This window comes from Lagenorhynchus albirostris, chromosome 17 (assembly GCF_949774975.1).
Source record: "Lagenorhynchus albirostris chromosome 17, mLagAlb1.1, whole genome shotgun sequence".
Classification (NCBI taxonomy): Eukaryota; Metazoa; Chordata; class Mammalia; order Artiodactyla; family Delphinidae; genus Lagenorhynchus; species Lagenorhynchus albirostris.
This window is the reverse complement of record NC_083111.1, coordinates 43,619,525-43,639,585: the sequence shown is the minus strand read 5'-3', so window position 1 is coordinate 43,639,585 and position 20,061 is coordinate 43,619,525. Positions and strand designations below refer to the sequence as shown.

Below are 20,061 nucleotides of genomic sequence, written 5' to 3'. Positions count from 1 at the left end.
AAATGTTACTCATGGTACGAAATTATTTCATAAGCACCGCATTGGTACAGAAAAACACATAGCCTAGAGCGCATCCTTTAAAACCAGAATAGCCAAGTGAAAAGTCAGTAGAGATTCTTATTTTTACTTGAAAAATAAAAATAAAAACAACAACCACAAAAAAACTAAGGTGCACACTGGGAATTGAACAACTATGGTTTTTCTTTCGAGGGATGTGACACCCATGTTTTCTGGTCAGTAATGTTCTATCAAACATTGTACTAAACCAAACCAATCCAGGCAGATAGATGACCAGTGAAGCTGTTTGCTATCTCCTGCTTCTACTGAGCTAGACCAGAAGAACACTATCTTGGTGGGATTATTTTGACAGCGAGAAGGAAGTGCAGAGCCCCTATCCCAACAGAAAACCTAAGGAGCTGATTTACACAGAAAGAGTTTTTTTTTTTTTTTTTTTTTTTCTGTACGCGGGCCTCTCACTGCTGTGGCCTCTCCCGTTGTGGAGCACAGGCTCCGGACGCGCAGGCTCAGCGGCCATGGCTCACGAGCCCAGCCGCTCCGCCGTATGTGGGATCCTCCCGGACCGGGGCACGAACCCGCGTCCCCTGCATCGGCAGGCGGACTCTCAACCACTGTGCCACCACGGAAGCCCCAGAAAGAGTTTTAAGCAAACCTGCACAAACACTAGCATGCTCTAAGAAAGGAAACCTTTTAGACTACTTCCAGCATATACTCATTGTTGCCCAGTAAAATAGGAATACCAACATAGAAAGCATTTTTGCTTTCATAGCACTAACAGCTAGAAAGCACAGCATATAATACTTTGATCTTGAAGTGGGTAATCACAGAAGTTCCAAGATTATATCCACTAGGTTAGCCAGAGTATTCATCTATAAAAATATTTTTTCAAAAACACGTAAATGAGTTATAGAAACAATGGGACTACATCAGGACCAGCAGAAGACAGTGATACAAGGACTACACATATAAGACTAGAAATTGATTTTTTTTAAAAAATAAGTTTATTTATTTTTGGTTGCGTTGGGTCTTTGTTGCAGTGCACAGGCTTACTGTGGTGGCTTCTCTTGTTGCGGAACATGGGCTCTAGGTGTGCAGGCTTCAGTAGTTGTGGCTCATAGGCCCTAGAGTGCAGGCTCAGTAGTTGTGGCTCACAGGCTTAGCTGCTCTGCAGCATGCGGGATCTTTGCAGACCAGGGCTCGAACCCATAGTCCCCTTCACTGACAGGTGGATTCTTAACCACTGCGCCACCAGGGAAGCCCAGACATTGATTTTCACATGTAGCTTTTAGGTAAAGGACATCTCTCTAAGTTGATTTCTACAGCCAAGACTAGCTGTGATAGTAGCATTTTCAGAAATCTTGAGACGGGCAGCTAGCTTGAGTTAAACTCTAGATAAACACTCCCAGTCAAAAACCCCATAGAGGCTGCAGGACTGAAACTCTGACCCGTATAAGCTGTGAGTGCACAAAAAGCCTGGTGGGACATGCAAGGCCCGCTGGGCAAGAGGGCTGGTGATGGTGGGTTCTCCCAATATGGACACGCTAACATGTATGCTGGGAAAGGGCCCCCCAGGTGGAATGCTGGGCTTGGGCTTGCTGCAGGAGCCACTCAGAAGCCCCTGAGAGAGGTGTCTACTCCGGGAGGAGTACTAGGGTTACTGAAGACAAGAACGTGTCCCTGGAAGGTCAGGTAATTTTCTTCTGACCCATCAATACTTAACATTAATGAAGGGTTGCAGAACAGTCAGTCTTTCCGAGATGTATTCTTCTGACGTCATTAGCCAAAGCCTCTCCCAGTCTATTCGGCTGGTGATGTCCAGAAAGATCCCAATACCTGGAGGTGGGACTTGGGGCCGCATATTGTTCTGGGAACCTGGCAATGAAGATGATTTGCGCAATGAAGTAACCACTAAACCGCAGCTTAAGTCCAGTCCTCGGCCTTCTTTTTCTGCTCGAGAGTCCAGGAACATTTCCTTAAAAGCCAGAAGATCCGTAAACGTGAGCAGCATGTCGAAGATGTCACTGGCCGCTTCATCTTTATGGTGCTGTAAAGTTGTAGTGAAAGCCGCCATGTTAAATCCAGGAATCCGCTCCAACAGCTCTTCTATATACTTTTCTACCAAAGAAATACATTCGTTAAAAACAGGCGTGTAGGTGAGCTTCTCCTCTTCCGTGTCTTCAAACTCCTGGTAGTAAATACTTGTCCGTGAAATTCCTCTGTAATAAACGGAACTCATCATCCATGATAATGTCCTCTAAATATCCAACCACAGCATCAAATTCTGCATCAGAGGTGGAAGAGAAAGCGCGAAGCTCTCTTCCTCTATGGCGTCCATCGCCGCCGCCACTGTCTCATCCACCGGGCGCGGGTGAGCTGCCCGCGGGCCTTGTACCCCACCCGCGGCCCGGGCCCGGGCGCAGCCTCAGCTCTGCTCCGCAGACACCCAAGGGGCACCGGGGAGGCCTCGCCGCCGAGGCCACTCCTGGCTCATGGCCCAGCCGGGTAGCGCATGCGCGTGAGGCCTGGGCCGCAGGCTCCCTGGCTGCGGCCACGCGCCGGCCTCGAAGTCCGGCCAGGCCTCACTAAGCTCGCCACTGCCGCCGGCCACCCCTGCTTTCGTACACCCTACAAACCGAACCATTCTCCTTCCCGCCAACTGAACGAATTCCTGACTTGGGAACAAGATATTTTGAAGTCCCAGCCCGAGGACCGGCTGGGCTACTGGCCCAAGAAGGAAAGTGAACCAACAGACTTTTCTCTCCTACACTTAAAGTAATTCAAAACCCAAAGTAACAAAAAGAATGGCTTTATAATCAGAATGATGAGTTTATATTTCTTGTTTCTTCATCACTTTGTTTTAGGAAGCCGGGAAAGAAAAACTCTTGCCCTTGGTAACTAACTTTTGAATCACCAGCAGAGGGCAGGCATTGCTCACCTAAACGAAACCCGGAGTTGCCCGTCTGCGTTCAAGTACAGACTGAAATGCCAGTATCCGCAGGAACCCGTTGCTGGATCAACTCCATCTCCTGGTCGTTTTCTTTCTTTCTTTCTTTCTTTTTTTTTGCTGTACGCGGGTCCCTTACTGCTGTGGCCTCTCCCGTTGCGGAGCATAGGCTCCGGACACGCAGGCTCAGCGGCCATGGCTCACGGGCCCAGCCGCTCTGGGGCATGTGGGATCTTCCCGGACCGGGGCACGAACCCGTGTCCCCTGCATCGGCAGGCGGACTTTCAACCACTGCGCCACCAGGGAAGCCCTGGTCATTTTCTTGATCCCTGTCACAAGTGACACGATTAAAGTCGTCTCACGCAGTTATAATTCTGTATCAGGAAAGATTTGATTTCTTCTCCTTTTGGGAGACAGCTACGTTGAGGTGATGTGAAAAAAAAGTATTATTTCTTGAAAAAAAAGTATTATTTTTCCTAATTAAAAATAAAGCCTAAGCATTGAGGAAAATCAGAAAAAAATATAAAAGCACAAAGGGAAGGAAAATTTCACCTCCCAGAGATGATCCCTGTTGGTTTGCTTTTTGGAGCTTTTTCTTCTAATCTCTTTTCTGTGAACACTTCTGAAATGTATTTGCAGCAGTAACACACGAGGGGTCCTAGACACACTGATAAATGTTTAAACATGCCGTGCTTTCTTGCCTCTGTGCCTTTGCTCACCCAGCTGAACTGGAGACGCCTTTACTAATCTCTGAAAATCCAAATCCAGGATAGTTTTGAAAGTCAGGCTCAAATGTCGTGCTTGATTCTCCCCAGCTGGAATCGATTTGTTTTCTCTGTATTTTTTGTGTCACTCTGTTTATGACTCTCATGGCAATTGCCATCTTTTGCCTTGTATTATGATTTGTATGTACAGTTGAATCTTCCTACTAGGTAGGTCTAAATCTTTTGAATGTGGGAATATCAACTTCATCTTTCTACCCTCCATAGCAGAACATAGGGTTATCACGTAGTAAATATTCATAAATATTTGTAAAAAGGAGGAAGAAAGGAAGGAAAGATGGAATGCCATTTATAATGCCATCTGGTGGAATATTTCTCAGAGTAGAAGATTCGGAGTTGAATTGTGTCCTCCAAAATGATATGTTGAAGTCCTAATACCCTGATACCTGTGAATACGACCTTATTTGGAAATGGGGTCTTTGTAGATGTAATCAAGTTAAGATGAGGCCACGCTGGATTAGAATGGGCCCTAGACCCAATGACTCTAAGGAAAAGGATATATGGTCACAGAGGCCCACAGAGAGGGGGGATGACCCTGTGATGACCAGGCAGAACTTGCCATGATGCATCTACAAGGCAGGGATTGCCGGCTACCACCAGAAGGTGGAAGAGGCAAAGAAGGATTCTTCCCTGGAGTCTTCAAAGAGAGCATGACCCTGCTGACACCTTCATTTCAGACTTGTAGCCTTTAGAATTGTGAGAGAATAAATTTCTGTTGTTTTAATCCGCCCAGTTTGTGGTAATTTGTGACAGCAGCCCAAGGAAACAAATGCATCATGTTCAGAACTCTTAGTGACAACAGTCCCCCCAGGAGTGAAGGGAAGTTCCATGGATATTTGGATGGAAGTCAGAATTCCAAGGAGATATAAGGAGTTCTTGGTGAGAATCAGACAGAAGTGGGTTTCTAATGGGTTCAAAGGTAGGTTTCAGTTGTTTCTTTGCCAAAATTTTAGCACAGGCACTCCGTCTTTTCCCTTCATTTATTTTATTTTTCCCCCCGCTTCATTTATTTTTGAAGGCATTTGGCCTGACTGAAGGTCTTTGAAAAACATGGCAAAAGTGAACCATCTGATTTCTTCCGTGTCATCAACGGAGTATTTCTAAATGCATGTAATGGTATTGGAATCTTCTTATCTCCTAAGTAGTTTCTGTTGTATCACGATATATTTGAAAGGATGATGTGAAAAGCTAAAATATGGTACCCACCTAGCTCAAACTCTTAGAAGGGAAGGATGGATTTTCATGTACTGCAGCCATTCATTTATGTGTTATCCTAATTAAGGTTCTTATGGATTCTGAGGGTTAAATTATAACTGGGAAAATATTGCCAAAGTAGGGGAATGGAGTTTCCTCTCTGAAATAAGCCCAATTGTTCCCTCTCACCCCCACGACTCAGGTAACTTAGATTTTATGGTCCAAGATAGGTAGATCAATTCTTAGAATAAAACGACTTGCTGGGAGGTGTAGGTGAGACTGCTTGGTATATGTCATCATCTCTCCCCATAGTAGGAAACATACGTCAGCAGACGTCTAGATGACTTTCCTTGGGTTCCCATGGTAACCTTCACATGCCGCCAGAATGGCAGGAATAATGATGAAGATGATGGTGACAGGGATAACAATGCGTCACCACTGGAACAAAAACAATAGCAAACACTATTTATTCCAGAAAGGATTTTAACCTAGCAGTGTCTGGCACATAGTATCCACTCAATGAAAGTGCTGGATGAAAGGAAAACATGAATGAATGAATGAGAGGAATTGAATCCCTTATAGCAGTGCCCTTTATTGCTTTGCGACTGAGTTTATTTCTGTAATTTCCTACCTCGACGTCTGGGAGTGAGGGAGGCTCAGTAGATACTGACAATACATGGCCAGAGCTGTTAATTTCGAGCAGTAATGAGTTTTGGATTTTCTATATCATCTCCTGTCTCTTCAGGGTCACTGGCTCCTGAGCATATTAGGGCTGGGATTTGATCCTAGACAAAGATTTCAGGGCTGCAAGGGACTTCCCTGGTGGTGCAGTGGTTAAGAATCCACCTGCAAATGCAGGGGACACAGGTTTGAGCCCTGGTTTGGGGAGATCCCACATGCTGCAGAGCAACTAAACCCGCGAGCCACAGCTACTGAAGCCCGCGTGCCTAGAGCCCGTGCTCCACAACAAGAGAAGCCATCACAATGAGAAGCCTGTGCACCGCAATGAAGAGTAGCCCCTGCTCACCGCAACTAGAGAAAGCCTGTGCGCAGCAATGAAGACCCAACACAGTCCAAAACAAAACAAAAAAACACCCAAAGGCAACTACATTGAACGTTAGCAACGCCCATGACATTTCTGCTTTCAGTTTCTGGTAAGTCACTGGATTAAGTTTCTATTGGCTAAAAATAATATTGCCATTTGAGTATTTCTTGACCTTAGGATCAATCCTAATTGATTTATTCAACAAATATTTTTTGGATACCTACTATGGGCCAGGTGCTTTTAAGGCACTGAAGATTTTTTAGTGAACAAAATGCCTCCACGGAGCTGAAATTCCAGCAGGGAAAGAGTAATAAGAAATAAAAGTGTAAAACAATATCAGGTGTTGGTCATACTATGAATCAGAACAGCAGAATAAGAGGATGGAGAATGTTGGCGAGGCAGGGATCTCTATTTTATTTTATTGTTTTAATTGAAGTAGAGTTGATTTTCAATGTTGTGTTAGTTTCTGGCGTACAGCAAAGTGATTCAGTTATACACATATGTATTTTTTTCATACTCTTTTCCATTATGGTTTATTATAAGATGTTGAATATGGTTTCCCGTGCTATACAGTAGGACCTTGTTATTTATCTGTTTTATACATAGTAGTTTATATCTGCTAATTCCAAACTCCTAATTTATCTCTCCCCCATCCCCTTTCTCCTTTGGTAGCTGTAAGTTTGTTTTCTGTGTCTGTGCAGGGGTCTCTATTTTAGACAAGGTGGCCAGGGAAGGCTTCTCTGAAGAGGTGACACTTCAGCAGAGACTTAAATGAACTGAGAGAGTGAATTGTGGGAAAATCTTTGGGAAGAACATTCAGGCAGAGGGAATGGCATGTGAGAAGACTCTGAGCTAGGAATGAACTCGAGGTGTTTGAGGAGCGGTGTGGCTAGAGTGAAAAGAATAGGTCTGAGAGTTTAAGGAGATGAGGTTGCAGGGTACATGGGGGCCTATAGAGCGTAGGAAAGAGTTTAGATTTTATTCTGAGTGTGATTGGGAGCCACTGGAGGGTTTTGAGAAGAGGCATGACATGATCTGGCTTATATTTTGAAAAATAAAAATCCCTCAGGCTGCTGTGACTGTAACAGAGAAGATTTGAAGCATGGAGTTTAGCCAGGTGGCCACTGCAGCAGTTCAGGGAAGAAATCAAGGTGCTCAGACCAGGGTGGTGCAATGTGGTCTGTTTCTGTGCATGTTCTGAAGGTAGAGGCAGTGGGACTTGCTAACGAATGAAGTGTGGGATGTGAAGGCATGAGAGAGATGTCAAGGAAGATTTCTAGGGTGTGGGTGGGTGTATACTTTACAGTTATGGGGGAGACAGGGAGAGACACATTATGAGGAACAAAGTCAAGATCTGTTTCAGCTATGTTAAGTTGGAGATGCCTATTAGACTTCTGAATATCATGTTCTTCTGATAAGTTATAGATGTGTGTGTGGGTGTGTGCATGTGTGTAAAATAATATGAAGAAAGGGGATGGAATTAAAAGAGCACTGGACACGATGTCCAGAAGCCTGGACCCAGCTGTAGGAAAAAGAATAAAAAAGCTATGTGACGGTAAGCATATAACTTAATTAACTTCTTGGGTCTGATTGTATCTTTAAAATGAAAAAGTTCATTAAGATGATCTCTTTCGGGGCTTCCCTGGTGGCGCAGTGGTTGAGAGTCCGCCTGCCAATGCAGGGCACGCGGGTTCGTGCCCCGGTCCAGGAAGATCCCACATGCCGTGGAACGGCTGGGCCCGTGAGCCATGGCGGCTGAGCCTGCGCGTCTGGAGCCTGTGCTCCGCAACGGGAGAGGCCATGATAGTGAGGGGCCCGCGTACCGCAAAAAAAAAAAAAAAAAAGATGATCTCTTTCTACTATTTTCAAATCCTGTGATTCCGGCTTGTGGTATTTCTACCATATAACTCTAGGCCCTTGTAGAGTAGCTTCCCTGTTGCCCTAAGAAGGCTATCAATGTCCTAAGCTTTTCCTGAAGGCATGCTTGTCTGGGCAAAGGAGACAGTGCTTTGACCCATTCATCATTCTCCATCACCAATAGTTGGAGCATGATGAATCCATGATAAAGAGAGTTTTTAGTTAATGTACGTTCTCGTTCTTACATAATGGGTGCGTTGTGGTTGTTCTGTACTTAAGATGTTACGCTGTGGACCTGTTATGAGGGAAGCCACCTCCATTGCATGGGAGGAAAGGTTTAATCTCGAGTGAAAAAATGCATTTAGACGAACACCACATCCCACCTCTAACATTTACTACATGGCCCCCACCTTAACTGTGAAATCCAGTGGGCTTGCCTCAGTTTCGTATTAGTTGACTGCTTTATGTACGTCACTTGGCATTGCTGCTGAAGCGCTCATTGAACTGCTTCCTTCATTGCCTTCTAGATCCAGATAACCCTGATTCTCTGCTTACTTCCCTGATCCTTTCTTTCCTGTGTCATTGTCATTTGCTGACCTTTCCTTTTCCTCCCCATTCCTTGAAGAATGGACTCTCTCCATAAGGTCCTGTTCCTGGTTTTGTGTTTATTCCCTTTTCTTTCTGCACATCCTTCCTGGACCATATTATTTTCTGCCTCGACTTCCTCCACCACGTGGATAACATTGATTCCTAAATCCTCAACTCTGACCTCTCTTAGGAGCTTCCTATTTTCAAATGATGATTAGGCATCTTTGTTTGTATGTCTTCCACATGGCAGATCTAAAATCGAAGTAATTATCTCCTCCCTCTTCTCCCAAACTGATTTTTGTTCTCTTGTGTTCTGTATCTTGCTTAATCCCATTATCGAATCATTCAAGCCAGAAGTCTCAGAGTCAGCCTTTTAACTTCCATCTTGTTCGTTGCCGTAGTCAGGCTCCAAGGTGGCCCCCAATTATCCTCACCTCCTGCTGTTTGAATCTTTTTATGGTCCCCTTCAACAATGTATCATGATTGCTTTGTGTGACCAAAGAATATACTAGAAGTGATGGTGTGTGGCTTCTCAGGTTAGGTTATAAGAGAAAGTACCACTTCACCTTATTCTCTTTTAGGGCACTTGCTCTGGGGGAAGCCAGCTGCCATATCATAAAGACACTCAAGCGGCCCTATGGGGAGGTCCATAGGGAAGGAACTGCATCCTCTTGCCAACAGTTAGCATCAACTTGTCAGCCATATGAGTGAACCATCTTGGTCATGGATCCCCTAACCCCACTCAAACCTTCAGATGGTGTAGCCCTGGACGATCTACTGACTGCAACCTGAGAGAGATCCTGAGCCAGAACAGCTAAGCTGTTCTTGAACTTCCTGACCCACAGAAAATTTGTAAAATAATTGATAAAAAAATTATTATTATTTTAAGCTGATACACTTGGAGTAATTTGATATAAAGAAACAGATGACTAAAATATTTATAAACCACGTTTTCTTAATCACTGAATTCTTTTTTTTTTGTGGTACGCGGGCCTCTCGCTGTTGTGGCCTCTCCCGTTGCGGAGCACAGGCTCCGGACGCACAGGCTCAGCAGCCATGGCTCACGGGCCCAGACGCCCTGCGGCATGTGGAATCTTCCCGGACCGGGCCACGAACCTGTGTCCCCTGCATCGGCAGGCGGACTCTCAACCACTGCGCCACCAGGGAAGCCCCATCAGTTACCTTTTAAAAATATCAGTCTGATAATGTTATTCCACTCCTATATCCTAAATCAGTCAGGATAGCCTGAAGTTTTGTTGCGGTAATAAATAGTCTCCAAATCGAAGTGGCTGAGACAACAAAGGTTTATTTTTTACTCCTGCTGCAAGTCCACTGTCATTCATTGTAATCACTCAGGAACTGAGGCTGACAGAAAAGCCAGTATCTTAAGATTGCTGGTCACTGGCTGGAGGTAAAAGAGAAGGTGGCAAAGCATGCACTGGCTCTTAAACGTCCATGCGTAGGTGACCCCCGTCACTTCTATTCACATGTCATTGGCCAAAACAAGTCATATGATCACTTCTAACTTCAGGTGGGTGGGGAAATTCTATCCCATCATGTACCTGCTTAAAACTTTGACTGGTCCCACACTGCTTTTGTTTATGTGTTTATTTATTTTCTTAGAAGTATAGTTGATTTATAATGTTGTGTTAATTTCTGCTGTATAGCAAAGTGACTCAGTTATATATATATATATATATATATATATATATATATATATATATATACACTCTTTTCCATTATGGTTTATCACAGGATATTGAATATAGTTCCCTGTGCTATACAGTAGGTCCTTGTTGTTTATCCATCCTATATATACTAGTTTGCATCTGCTAATCCCAAACTCCCAATCTTTACCTCCCCCCTGACCCCCACCCTTGGCAACCACAAGTCTGTTCTCTATGTCTGTGAGTCCACATTGCTTTTAGACTAAAGTCCAGATCCCTTTGCAGAGTATGCAAGGTCCTTTGTGATTTGGGCGCAGTCTACGTTCTCAACATCAACTCCTCCCACTCTCTACTTTTCACCCAATGCTCTGCTCCAGTTACACTGAATTGCTCTCATTTCTAGAACATTCTATGTACTTTCTTGCCTCTGTGCCTTTGTACATGTTGTTAAATGTGCCTGGCAGACAACTACTCATCCTTCAAGGCCTTATTTTCCCTTCCTTTATGAAGCCATCCCAGAACTCCCTAAATAGTCACTCCTTCCTCTTTGACCCTACTCTAATTTGTAAATATCTCCATTATAGCATACTTTTCAACACATCACAGGGTAGGAAGTTATTTATTTCTATATCTGTCTCTTCTCTAGTCTAGAACTCCCTTAGGGCAGGACCAGTGTCTTTACTCACATTTATGTGGCCATGCCAAGCACAGAACCTGGTGTAGCTTAAGAAATATTTGTTGAATGGGGGCTTCCCTGGTGGCGCAGTGGTTGAGAGTCCACCTGCTGATGCAGGGGACACGGGTTCGTGCCCCGGTCTGGGAAGATCCCACATGCTGTGGAGCGGCTGGGCCCGTGAGCCATGGCCGCTGAGCCTGTGCGTCCAGAGCCTGTGCTCCGCAATGGGAGAGGCCACAACAGTGAGAGGCCCGCGTACCGCAAAAAAAAAAAAAAAAAAAAAGAAATATTTGTTGAATGAATGCATAAATGTTCTTTTCCACAATCCCGGGATTTTAATCATATACCCTCTACTCTCTGGTTCATGTACTTTAAGGGATTTCTGCCATCTTATTTCTTTCCCACTATGTCATTTTATATCTCCCACTTTCTAATAAAAGACTGACTCTTTCACTTAAAAACCCAAGAAGTCTGTTAGTCATACCCCATGAATTCCCTAAGTAGCTCTGATTGAACTCTCACTTATGATTCCCGACTAATTTCAATCACATTTAATGCCAGTATTTATTGCACTCTTTATATGCCGGACACAGTGCTCAGTACTGGGGGACATGAAGACAAATGATAGTGTCTGTGCTCTTTGAATCTTGCACCAACATACTCTATTTCACCCACACCTTCGTGTGTACAGTGAGATCTGATTAGGTGCCTACATAGAGGGGGTTAGCTAAAGTTCCTATTCCCGTTTTTTTCTCACTGTAGGATCCATATAGTCCTTTAGTGGGAAGAGTCTTCCTTCCCACCATCTATTAACATTCAGGCTGTTACTTGGCAGTGTTGGCCACTTTAATTATTAACCAACAGAAACAGATTAAATAAAAATTTTAGGACAGGAAACTGGAATTTGAGATGAATACATTTCATAAATCAGAGTGAATTAGGAATGTTCTTCACCTGGAGTGATATTACGGTGTGGGGTGGGGAGTAGCTAGGCACCTTGAAATGTGTCCAGTCTGAATTGAGATGTTCAGTGATTGTAAAATACACAATAGATTTTGAAGATAATACAAAAAATTGAGAATCCTATAATCATTTTTCATACTGATTACATATTGATGTGATAGTATTTTGGATATATTGTGCTAAGTAAAATGTATTATTAAAAATTATCTGATCAGTTTCTTTTTTACTTTTTTTTTTTTTTTTTTTTTTTTTTTACATTTTTAATGTGGCTACTAGAATATATCAAGTTACATATGTAGCTCACCTTTAGGGTTGGCATTACATTTACAGCAGACAGCCCTGGTCTAGAAGTTAAACATCACCCATTCGGTTGGTTGTTGCTTCCACCTTCCTTCTTTCCCTTCCTCCCTCCTCCCTTCCTTCCATGCCTCCCTTCCTTTACTGAGCATCTTTTATGTTCAGGTTCTGTTCTAGTCTCTGGGTTCTTTCTAGCAACGTCCAATTTAATGGCAAAGAAATTCAGAGAAACAAATTATTACACTCTAGTGATAAGTACTTTCTTAGGCCATATATTGGGGGTCCTTTGGGGGAGAATTTGATTCCCAGGAGCTGAGGAAACTTGAGCTGACTTTCAGTTCTGCCTGCAGCCTTCTGTGGGAAATGGCTGCCCCCAATCAAACCAGTCTCTATAATTATGGCTCTAATTACTCATCTAATACTGCAAGGGAACAATGACCCTTTCAGTCATGTCAGGAGTGGAAGGAGAAAGAAAAAGGAGCTCAAAAATTGGGACTTTACAGTGTACAAAACACTTGCTCTGGGCTTCACATGTACCACCTAACTTCATCCTCTCCACAGACCTTTGGACTATGTATTACTGTAATTACAGGTAAGGAAACCAAGGCTTAGAGATATTCAGGAACTTGCACATCTCACCTTGGCCAACTGTCTTCAAAGAGGCATTGGATAATTGGGTGTGGCTGGCTCAGTGCTAATCCTTCACCAAAATGAGGGAATTGTCTTATTGATCATGAACTAATAATATCACCTCATACACAAAGGATATTTCATGGCTTTAATTTTTTTTTAAATTTTATTTATTTGTTTTTATTTTTGGCTGCATTGGGTCTTCGTTGCTGTGCACAGGCTTTCTCTAGTTGCGGCGAGAGGGGGCTACTCTTCGTTGCGGTACGAGGGCTTCTCATTGTCGGGCTTCTCTTGTTGCGAAGCACGGGCTCTAGGCACGCAGGCTTCAGTAGTTGTGGCACGTGGGCTCAGTAGTTGTGGCTTGCAGGCTCTTGAGCACAGGCTCTTGAGCACAGGCTCAGAAGTTGTGGCACACGGATTTAGTTGCTCTGCAGCATGTGGGATCTTCCCGGGCTAGGGCTCGAACCTGTGTCCCTTGCACTGGCAGGCAGATTCTTAACCACTGTGCCACCAGGGAAGCCCCATGGCTTTAATTTTTAAATCTTTTCCTTTATTATTTTTTTACCTTTCATTTTTCTAAAATTGAAGTATAGTTGATTTATAATCTCATGGCTTTTAATATCCATGATCAATTTATAGTAATTTTGGTCCAGCTTCCTTATTTCAACAATTCTGCCATTTGGTCAAATGTCACTATCAGGATCCTAGTGAGTTCTATTCTATCTGTTATCCATCTTTCCTGTGCAAGTTAACTTCTGCTTTCATCTCAGGAGTTTTTCAGTTGTAGCATATTACGTCTCAGATGACAGAATGCTTTCTATTAATGGGAGAGAAGAGCTCTCAGAGGCCTTTACCTTTTCACATTAAGCTCCTATTTTCATTTTGTTTTTATCAATTATTATTTCCTTTCACGTTTTTCAGTTTGAATAACCTATTGCTACCAATGATGAATATTGCCTGAGAATGTTAGAGTTAACCATGATTTTAGCTATTGTGAATTAATGAAAATGATTTTTACATTAGCACTGAATTAGCTGAATGGAATTAGTTCCAAGAAATAAGTCTAGGACCTTTAATTCATACCTACAACACCCTAAAAATCACCCTTCAGAAAGTGTCTAGGAGTAAGGTATTTTAGGATAAGAGCACTGGCCAGACACTCGTGATCTGGTGTCTGTCTGGTTCTTTGTGTCTCTGTTCTGCCGTCCTCCGTGTTGGTTGCATCTTCAGGCTGGCAGCAAAACGGCTACAACAATATCAGGCAGCCGTCTAAAAAGAACAACCCACAGAACCTTCCAGTGGCTCCTTATGGAGAATGAGTGAGGGCCCTTAGCAGACTTTTTCTTGCACCTCATTGGCCATCACTGGGTCATTAGCCCGTGCCTGAGCCAATCACTCCGAAACAGTGGCATTAACCTTGGTGGGGCTGACTTTGGTGGGAGTCACCTTCCCCTGAGGCACTTGGCTGTTACACCTGAGCAAAATTATGGTTCTGTTAGGAAGGAAGAGAAAAAGAATGGGTGTTTGGTAGGCAATAGAGGTGCTCACTCCAACAAAGCCAGCACAATTCAATGTGATGCAGATGATAGGTAGTTATTGTGGTGGACTGTGGTACTACAAGGAAACACTAGTGTTAGTGACTTGATTATCAGGATAGTTAAGAAAGCCATAGTGAGTAGGAGAATACTCCATAGGCACTGAAGTTTCATAGTCAAGAATATGGTTATATATAAAATTGCAATGTTGTTGTTCTGCTGATGAATCCAGGCCTCTGCAGGGGAAAACAGATGTTTAGAGCAGAGTTAGAAGAGAGAAGAAATGAATCCAAGTTCTGCTGCCTAATATTCAGGTGTTTCATCAACTTAGCTGCTTGAGTACCTGGAGAGAAGGCAAGACGCTCTGAGTCAGATGTTTACACATAAGTAGTAGGTCAAAAATAAGTTAGCCTTTTGTTACATCATGCAGCCTGGGGTGGTGTTTCGTCACATCAGACTTCTTATTTATTCACGTTAACAGTAGGAACTAACAGGACGAGTGTAATAGGTGGGACTGGATCCAGACCACACTTGGGAATAGTGGGAAGTTCTGCAAATTCTTGATTATTCACAGCAACGGATGAAAGCAAGAGCACAGCTAATCTAAATTGGCAGTCAGAAGGGTTTCTTTTTGGCAACTATGACTTGCATATGAATATGTGTGTTACCTGCTGTTTTGTTACTAAAAAATCTGGCTCCAGAATTAGAAATCTCTCCATTTCCTCCCTTCTGCCCTCCTGCTGCTCTTTGGACCTCTGTTTCACTCAGATGGAGCAACCCCCATGCCTCTGCAGATGCTGGTCCTTCTTAGAATGCCCTTTCCTACCTTGTTCACCTGGTAAATTCATGCTCCTCTTTCTGGATCCAGATCAAGGCTTTGGAAATTCTCCCCCGCTAATGATTCCCTGCCACTGAAGTGACTGAAGTGGTCTATTGTCTTCAGAATGTCTCCAGCCTAAAAAGAAGCTCTTCATCTTCTTTGTCATCAGAAGGATGACAAACTGTCCCAGTTCACCTGGGCCTGGGCCTGATTTTCAGTGCTAAACTCACAAAAGTTCAGGGAAAACTGTCATGAGTTGGTAATCCTAGGATATCAGCCAGTTAAGAATAAGGAGGAAAGAGGGACTTCCCTGGTGGTGCACTGGTTAAGAATCTGCCTGCCAATGCAGGGGACATGGGTTCGATCCCTGGTCCAGGAAGACTCCACATGTCGCGGAGCAACTAAGCCCGTGCACCACAACTACTGAGCCTGCGCTCTAGGGCCCGCGAGCTACAACTACCGAGCCTGCATGCCACAGTTACTGAAGCCAGCATGCCTAGTGCCCGTGCTCTGCAACAAGAGAAGCCACTGCAATGAGAAGCCTGCACACTGCAATGAAGAGTAGCTCCCACTCGCCGCAACTAGAGAAAGCCCGCACACAGCAACGAAGACCCAACACAGCCAAAATTAAATAAATAAATACATTTATTTTTTAAAAAATAAAAGAATAAGGAGGAAAGAGAGTCAACAGGGCTTGGGAGGCAAGAAGCAGTAGGCGAGGTAGAGGGTAAAACGGTGCCAAAGCTCTCATGAATCCCTCTCCCTCAAACTTCAAAATTCATTACTCGGTTCAGGCTTTGAAAACAGTGAATGAGAACAGTTTTGAGATGGAGACAATTAACAAGGTGTTGGTCTTTTTTAAAAATCTTTTTATTATTATTTTTTTAATATCTTTATTGGAGTATAATTGCTTTACAATGGTGTGTTAGTTTCTGCTTTATAACAAAGTGAATCAGTTATACATATACATATGTTCCCATATCTCTTCCCTCTTGCGTCTCCCTCCCTCCCACCCTCCCTATCCCACCCCTCCAGGCAGTCACAAAGCACCGAGCTGATCTCCCTGTGCTGTGAGGCTGCTTCCCACTAGCTATCTACCTTACATTTGGTAGTGTATATATGTCCATGCCTCTCTCTCGCTTTGTCACAGCTTAACCTTCCCCCTCCCCATATCCTCAAGTCCATTCTCTACTAGGTCTGTGTCTTTATTCCTGTCTTATCCCTAGGTTCTTCATGACATTTTTTTCCCCTTAAATTCCATATATATGTGTTAGCATATGGTATTTGTCTTTCTCTTTCTGACTTACTTCACTCTGTATGACAGACTCTAGGTCTATCCACCTCATTACAAATAGCTCAATTTCATTTCTTTTTATGGCTGAGAAATATTCCATTGTATATATGTGCCACATCTTCTTTATCCATTCATCCGATGATGGACACTTAGGTTGTTTCCATCTCCGGGCTATTGTAAATAGAGCTGCAATGAACATTTTGGTACATAACTCTTTTTGAATTATGGTTTTCTCAGGGTATATACCCAGTAGTGGGATTGCTGGGTCATATGGTAGTTCTATTTGTAGTTTCTTAAGGAAACTCCATACTGTTCTCCACAGTGGCTGTATCAATTTACATTCCCACCAACAGTGCAAGAGGGTTCCCTTTTCTCCACACCCTCTCCAGAATTTATTGTTTCTAGATATTTTGATGATGGCCATTCAGACTGGTGTGAGATGATATCTCATTGTAGTTTTGATTTGCATTTCTCTAATGATTAATGATGTTGAGCATTCTTTCACGTGTTTGTTGGCAGTCTGTATATCTTCTTTGGAGAAATGTCTATTTAGGTCTTCTGCCCATTTTTGGATTGGGTTGTTTGTTCTTTTGTTATTGAGCTGCATGAGCTGCTTATAAATTTTGGAGATTAATCCTGTGTCAGTTGCTTCATTTGCAAATATTTTCTCCCATTCTGAGGGTTGTCTTTTTGTCTTGTTTATGGTTTCCTTTGCTGTGCAAAAGCTTTGGAGTTTCATTAGGTCCCATTTGTTTGTTTTTGTTTTTATTTCCATTTCCCTAGGAGGTGGGTCAAAAAGGATCTTGCTGTGATTTATGTCATAGAGTGTTCTGCCTATGTTTTCCTCTAAGAGTTTGATAGTGTCTGGCCTTACATTTAGGTCTTTAATCCATTTTGAGCTTATTTTTGTGTATGGTGTTAGGGAGTGTTCTAATCTCATACTTTTACATGTACCTGTCCAGTTTTCCCAGCACCACTTATTGAAGAGCCTGTCCTTTCTACACTGTACATTCCTGACTCCTTTATCAAAGATAAGGTGACCATATGTGCGTGGGTTTATCTCTGGGCTTTCTATCCTTTTCCACTGATCTATATTTCTGTCTTTGTGCCAGTACCATACTGTCTTGATTACTGTAGCTTTGTAGTATAGTCTGAAGTCAGGGAGCCTGATTCCTCCAGCTCCATTTTTCGTTCTCAAGATTGCTTTGGCTATTCGGGGTCTTTTGTGTTTCCATACACATTGTGAAATTTTTTGTTCTAGTTCTGTAAAAAATGCCAGTGGTAGTTTGATAGGGATTGCATTGAATCTGTAGATTGCGTTGGGTAGTAGAGTCATTGTCACAATGTTGATTCTTCCAATCCAAGAACATGGTATATCTCTCCATCTATTTGTATCATCTTTAATTTCTTTCATCAGTGTCTTATAATTTTCTGCATACAGGTCTTTTGCCTCCTTAGGTAGGTTTATTCCTAGATATTTTATTCTTTTGTTGCAATGGTAAATGGGAGTGTTTTCTTGATTTCACGTTCAGATTATTCATCATTAGTGAATAGGAATGCCACAGATTTCTGTGCATTAATTTTGTATCCTGCTACTTTACCAAATTCATTGATTAGCTCTAGTAGTTTTCTGGTAGCATCTTTAGGATTCTCTATGTATAGTATCATGTCATCTGCAAACAGTGACAGCTTTACTTCTTCTTTTCCGATTTGGATTCCTTTTATTTCCTTTTCTTCTATGATTGCTGTGGTTAAAACTTCCAAAACTATGTTGAATAAGAGTGGTGAGAGTGGGCAACCTTGTCTTGTTTCTGATAATAGTGGAAATGCTTTCAGATTTTCACCATTGAGGATGATGTTGGCTGTGGGTTTGTCATATATGGCCTTTATTATGTTGAGGAAAGTTCCCTCTATGCCTACTTTCTGCAGGGTTTTTATCATAAATGGGTGTTGAATTTTGTCGGAAGCTTTCTCTGCATCTATTGAGATGATCATATGGTTTTTCTCCTTCAATTTGTTAATACGGTGTATCACGTTGATTGATTTGCGTATATTGAAGAATCCTGGCATTCCTGGAATAAACCCCACTTGATCATGATGTATGATCCGTTTAATGTGCTGTTGGATTCTGTTTGCTAGTATTTTGTTGAGGATTTTTGCATCTATGTTCATCAGTGATATTGGCCTGTAGTTTTCTTTCTTTGTGACATCCTTGTCTGGTTTTGGTATCAGGGTGATGGTGGCCTCATAGAATTAGTTTGGGAGTGTTCCTCCCTCTGCTATATTTTGGAAGAGTTTGAGAAGGATAGGTGTTAGCTCTTCTCTAAATGTTTGATAGAATTCGCCTGTGAAGCCATCTGGTCCTGGGCTTTTGTTTGTTGGAAGATTTTTAATCTCAGTCTCAATTTCAGTGCTTGTGATTGGTCTGTTCATATTTTCTCTTTCTTCCTAATTCAGTCTTGGAAGATTGTGCATTTCTAAGAATTTGTCCATTTCTTGCAGGTTGTCCATTTTATTGGCATAGAGTTGCTTGTAGTAATCTCTCATGATCTTTTGTATTTCTGCAGTGTCAGTTGTTACTTCTCCTTTTTCATTTCTAATTCTATTGATCTGAGTCTTCTCCCTTTTTTTCTTGATGAGTCTGGCTAATGGTTTATCAATTTTGTTTATCTTCTCAAAGAACCAGCTTTTAGTTTTATTGATCTTTGCTATCGTTTCCTTCATTTCTTTTTAATTTATTTCTGATCTGATTTTTATGATTTCTTTCCTTCTGCTAACTTTGGGGTTTTTTTGTTCTTCTTTCTCTAATTGCCTTAGGTGCAAGGTTAGGTTGTTTATTCGAGATGCTTCCTGTTTCTTAAGGTAGGATTGTATTGCTATAAACTTCCCTCTTAGAACTGCTTTTGCTGCATCCCATAGATTTTGGGTCGTCGTGTCTCCATTGTCATTTGTTTCTACGTATTTTTTTATTTCCTCTTTGATTTCGTCAGTGATCACTTCATTATTAAGTAGTGTATTGTTTCGCCTCCATCTGTTTCTATTTTTTACAGATCTTTTCCTGTAATTGATATCTAGTCTCATAGCGTTGTGGTTGGAAAAGATACTTGATACAATTTCAATTTTCTTAAATTTACCAAGGCTTGATTTGTGATCCAAGATGTGATCTATCCTGGAGAATGTTCCATGAGCACTTGAGAAAAATGTGTATTCTGTTGTTTTTGGATGGAATTCCTATAAATATCAATTAAGTCCATCGTGTTTAACGCATCATTTAAAGCTTGTGTTTCCTTATTTATTTTCATTTTGGATGATCTGTCCATTGGTGAAAGTTGGGTGTTAAAGTCCCCTACTATGAATGTGTTACTGTCAATTTCCCCTTCTGTGGCTGTTAGTATTTGCCTTATGTATTGAGGTGCTCCTATGTTGGGTGCATAAATATTTACAAATGTTATATCTTCTTCTTGGATTGATCCCTTGATCATTATGTAGTGTCCTTCTTTGTCTCTTGTAATAGTCTTTATTTTAACGTCTATTTTGTCTGATATGAGAATTGCTACTCCAGCTTTCTTTTGGTTTCCATTTGCATGAAATATCTTTTTCCATCCCCTTTCAGTCTGTATGTGTCTCTAGGTCTGAAGTGGGTCGCTGGTAGACAGCAAATATATGGGTCTTGTTTTTGTATCCATTCAGCCAATCTGTGTCTTTTGGTGGGAGCAGTTAGTCCATCCACAGTTAAGGTAATTATTGATAT

General features: G+C 42.3%; 1 long non-coding RNA gene and 1 pseudogene across 1 annotated transcript in view; one reads left to right on the top strand and one right to left on the bottom strand.

Moving 5' to 3' along the window:
- The window catches only part of LOC132508235 (uncharacterized), a 99,763-nt gene that overhangs the window by 59,009 nt on the left and 20,693 nt on the right, over positions 1 to 20,061 (top strand). The window lies entirely within an intron of this gene.
- LOC132508396 (ADP-ribosylation factor-like protein 2-binding protein) lies at positions 1,727 to 2,356 on the bottom strand (annotated as a pseudogene).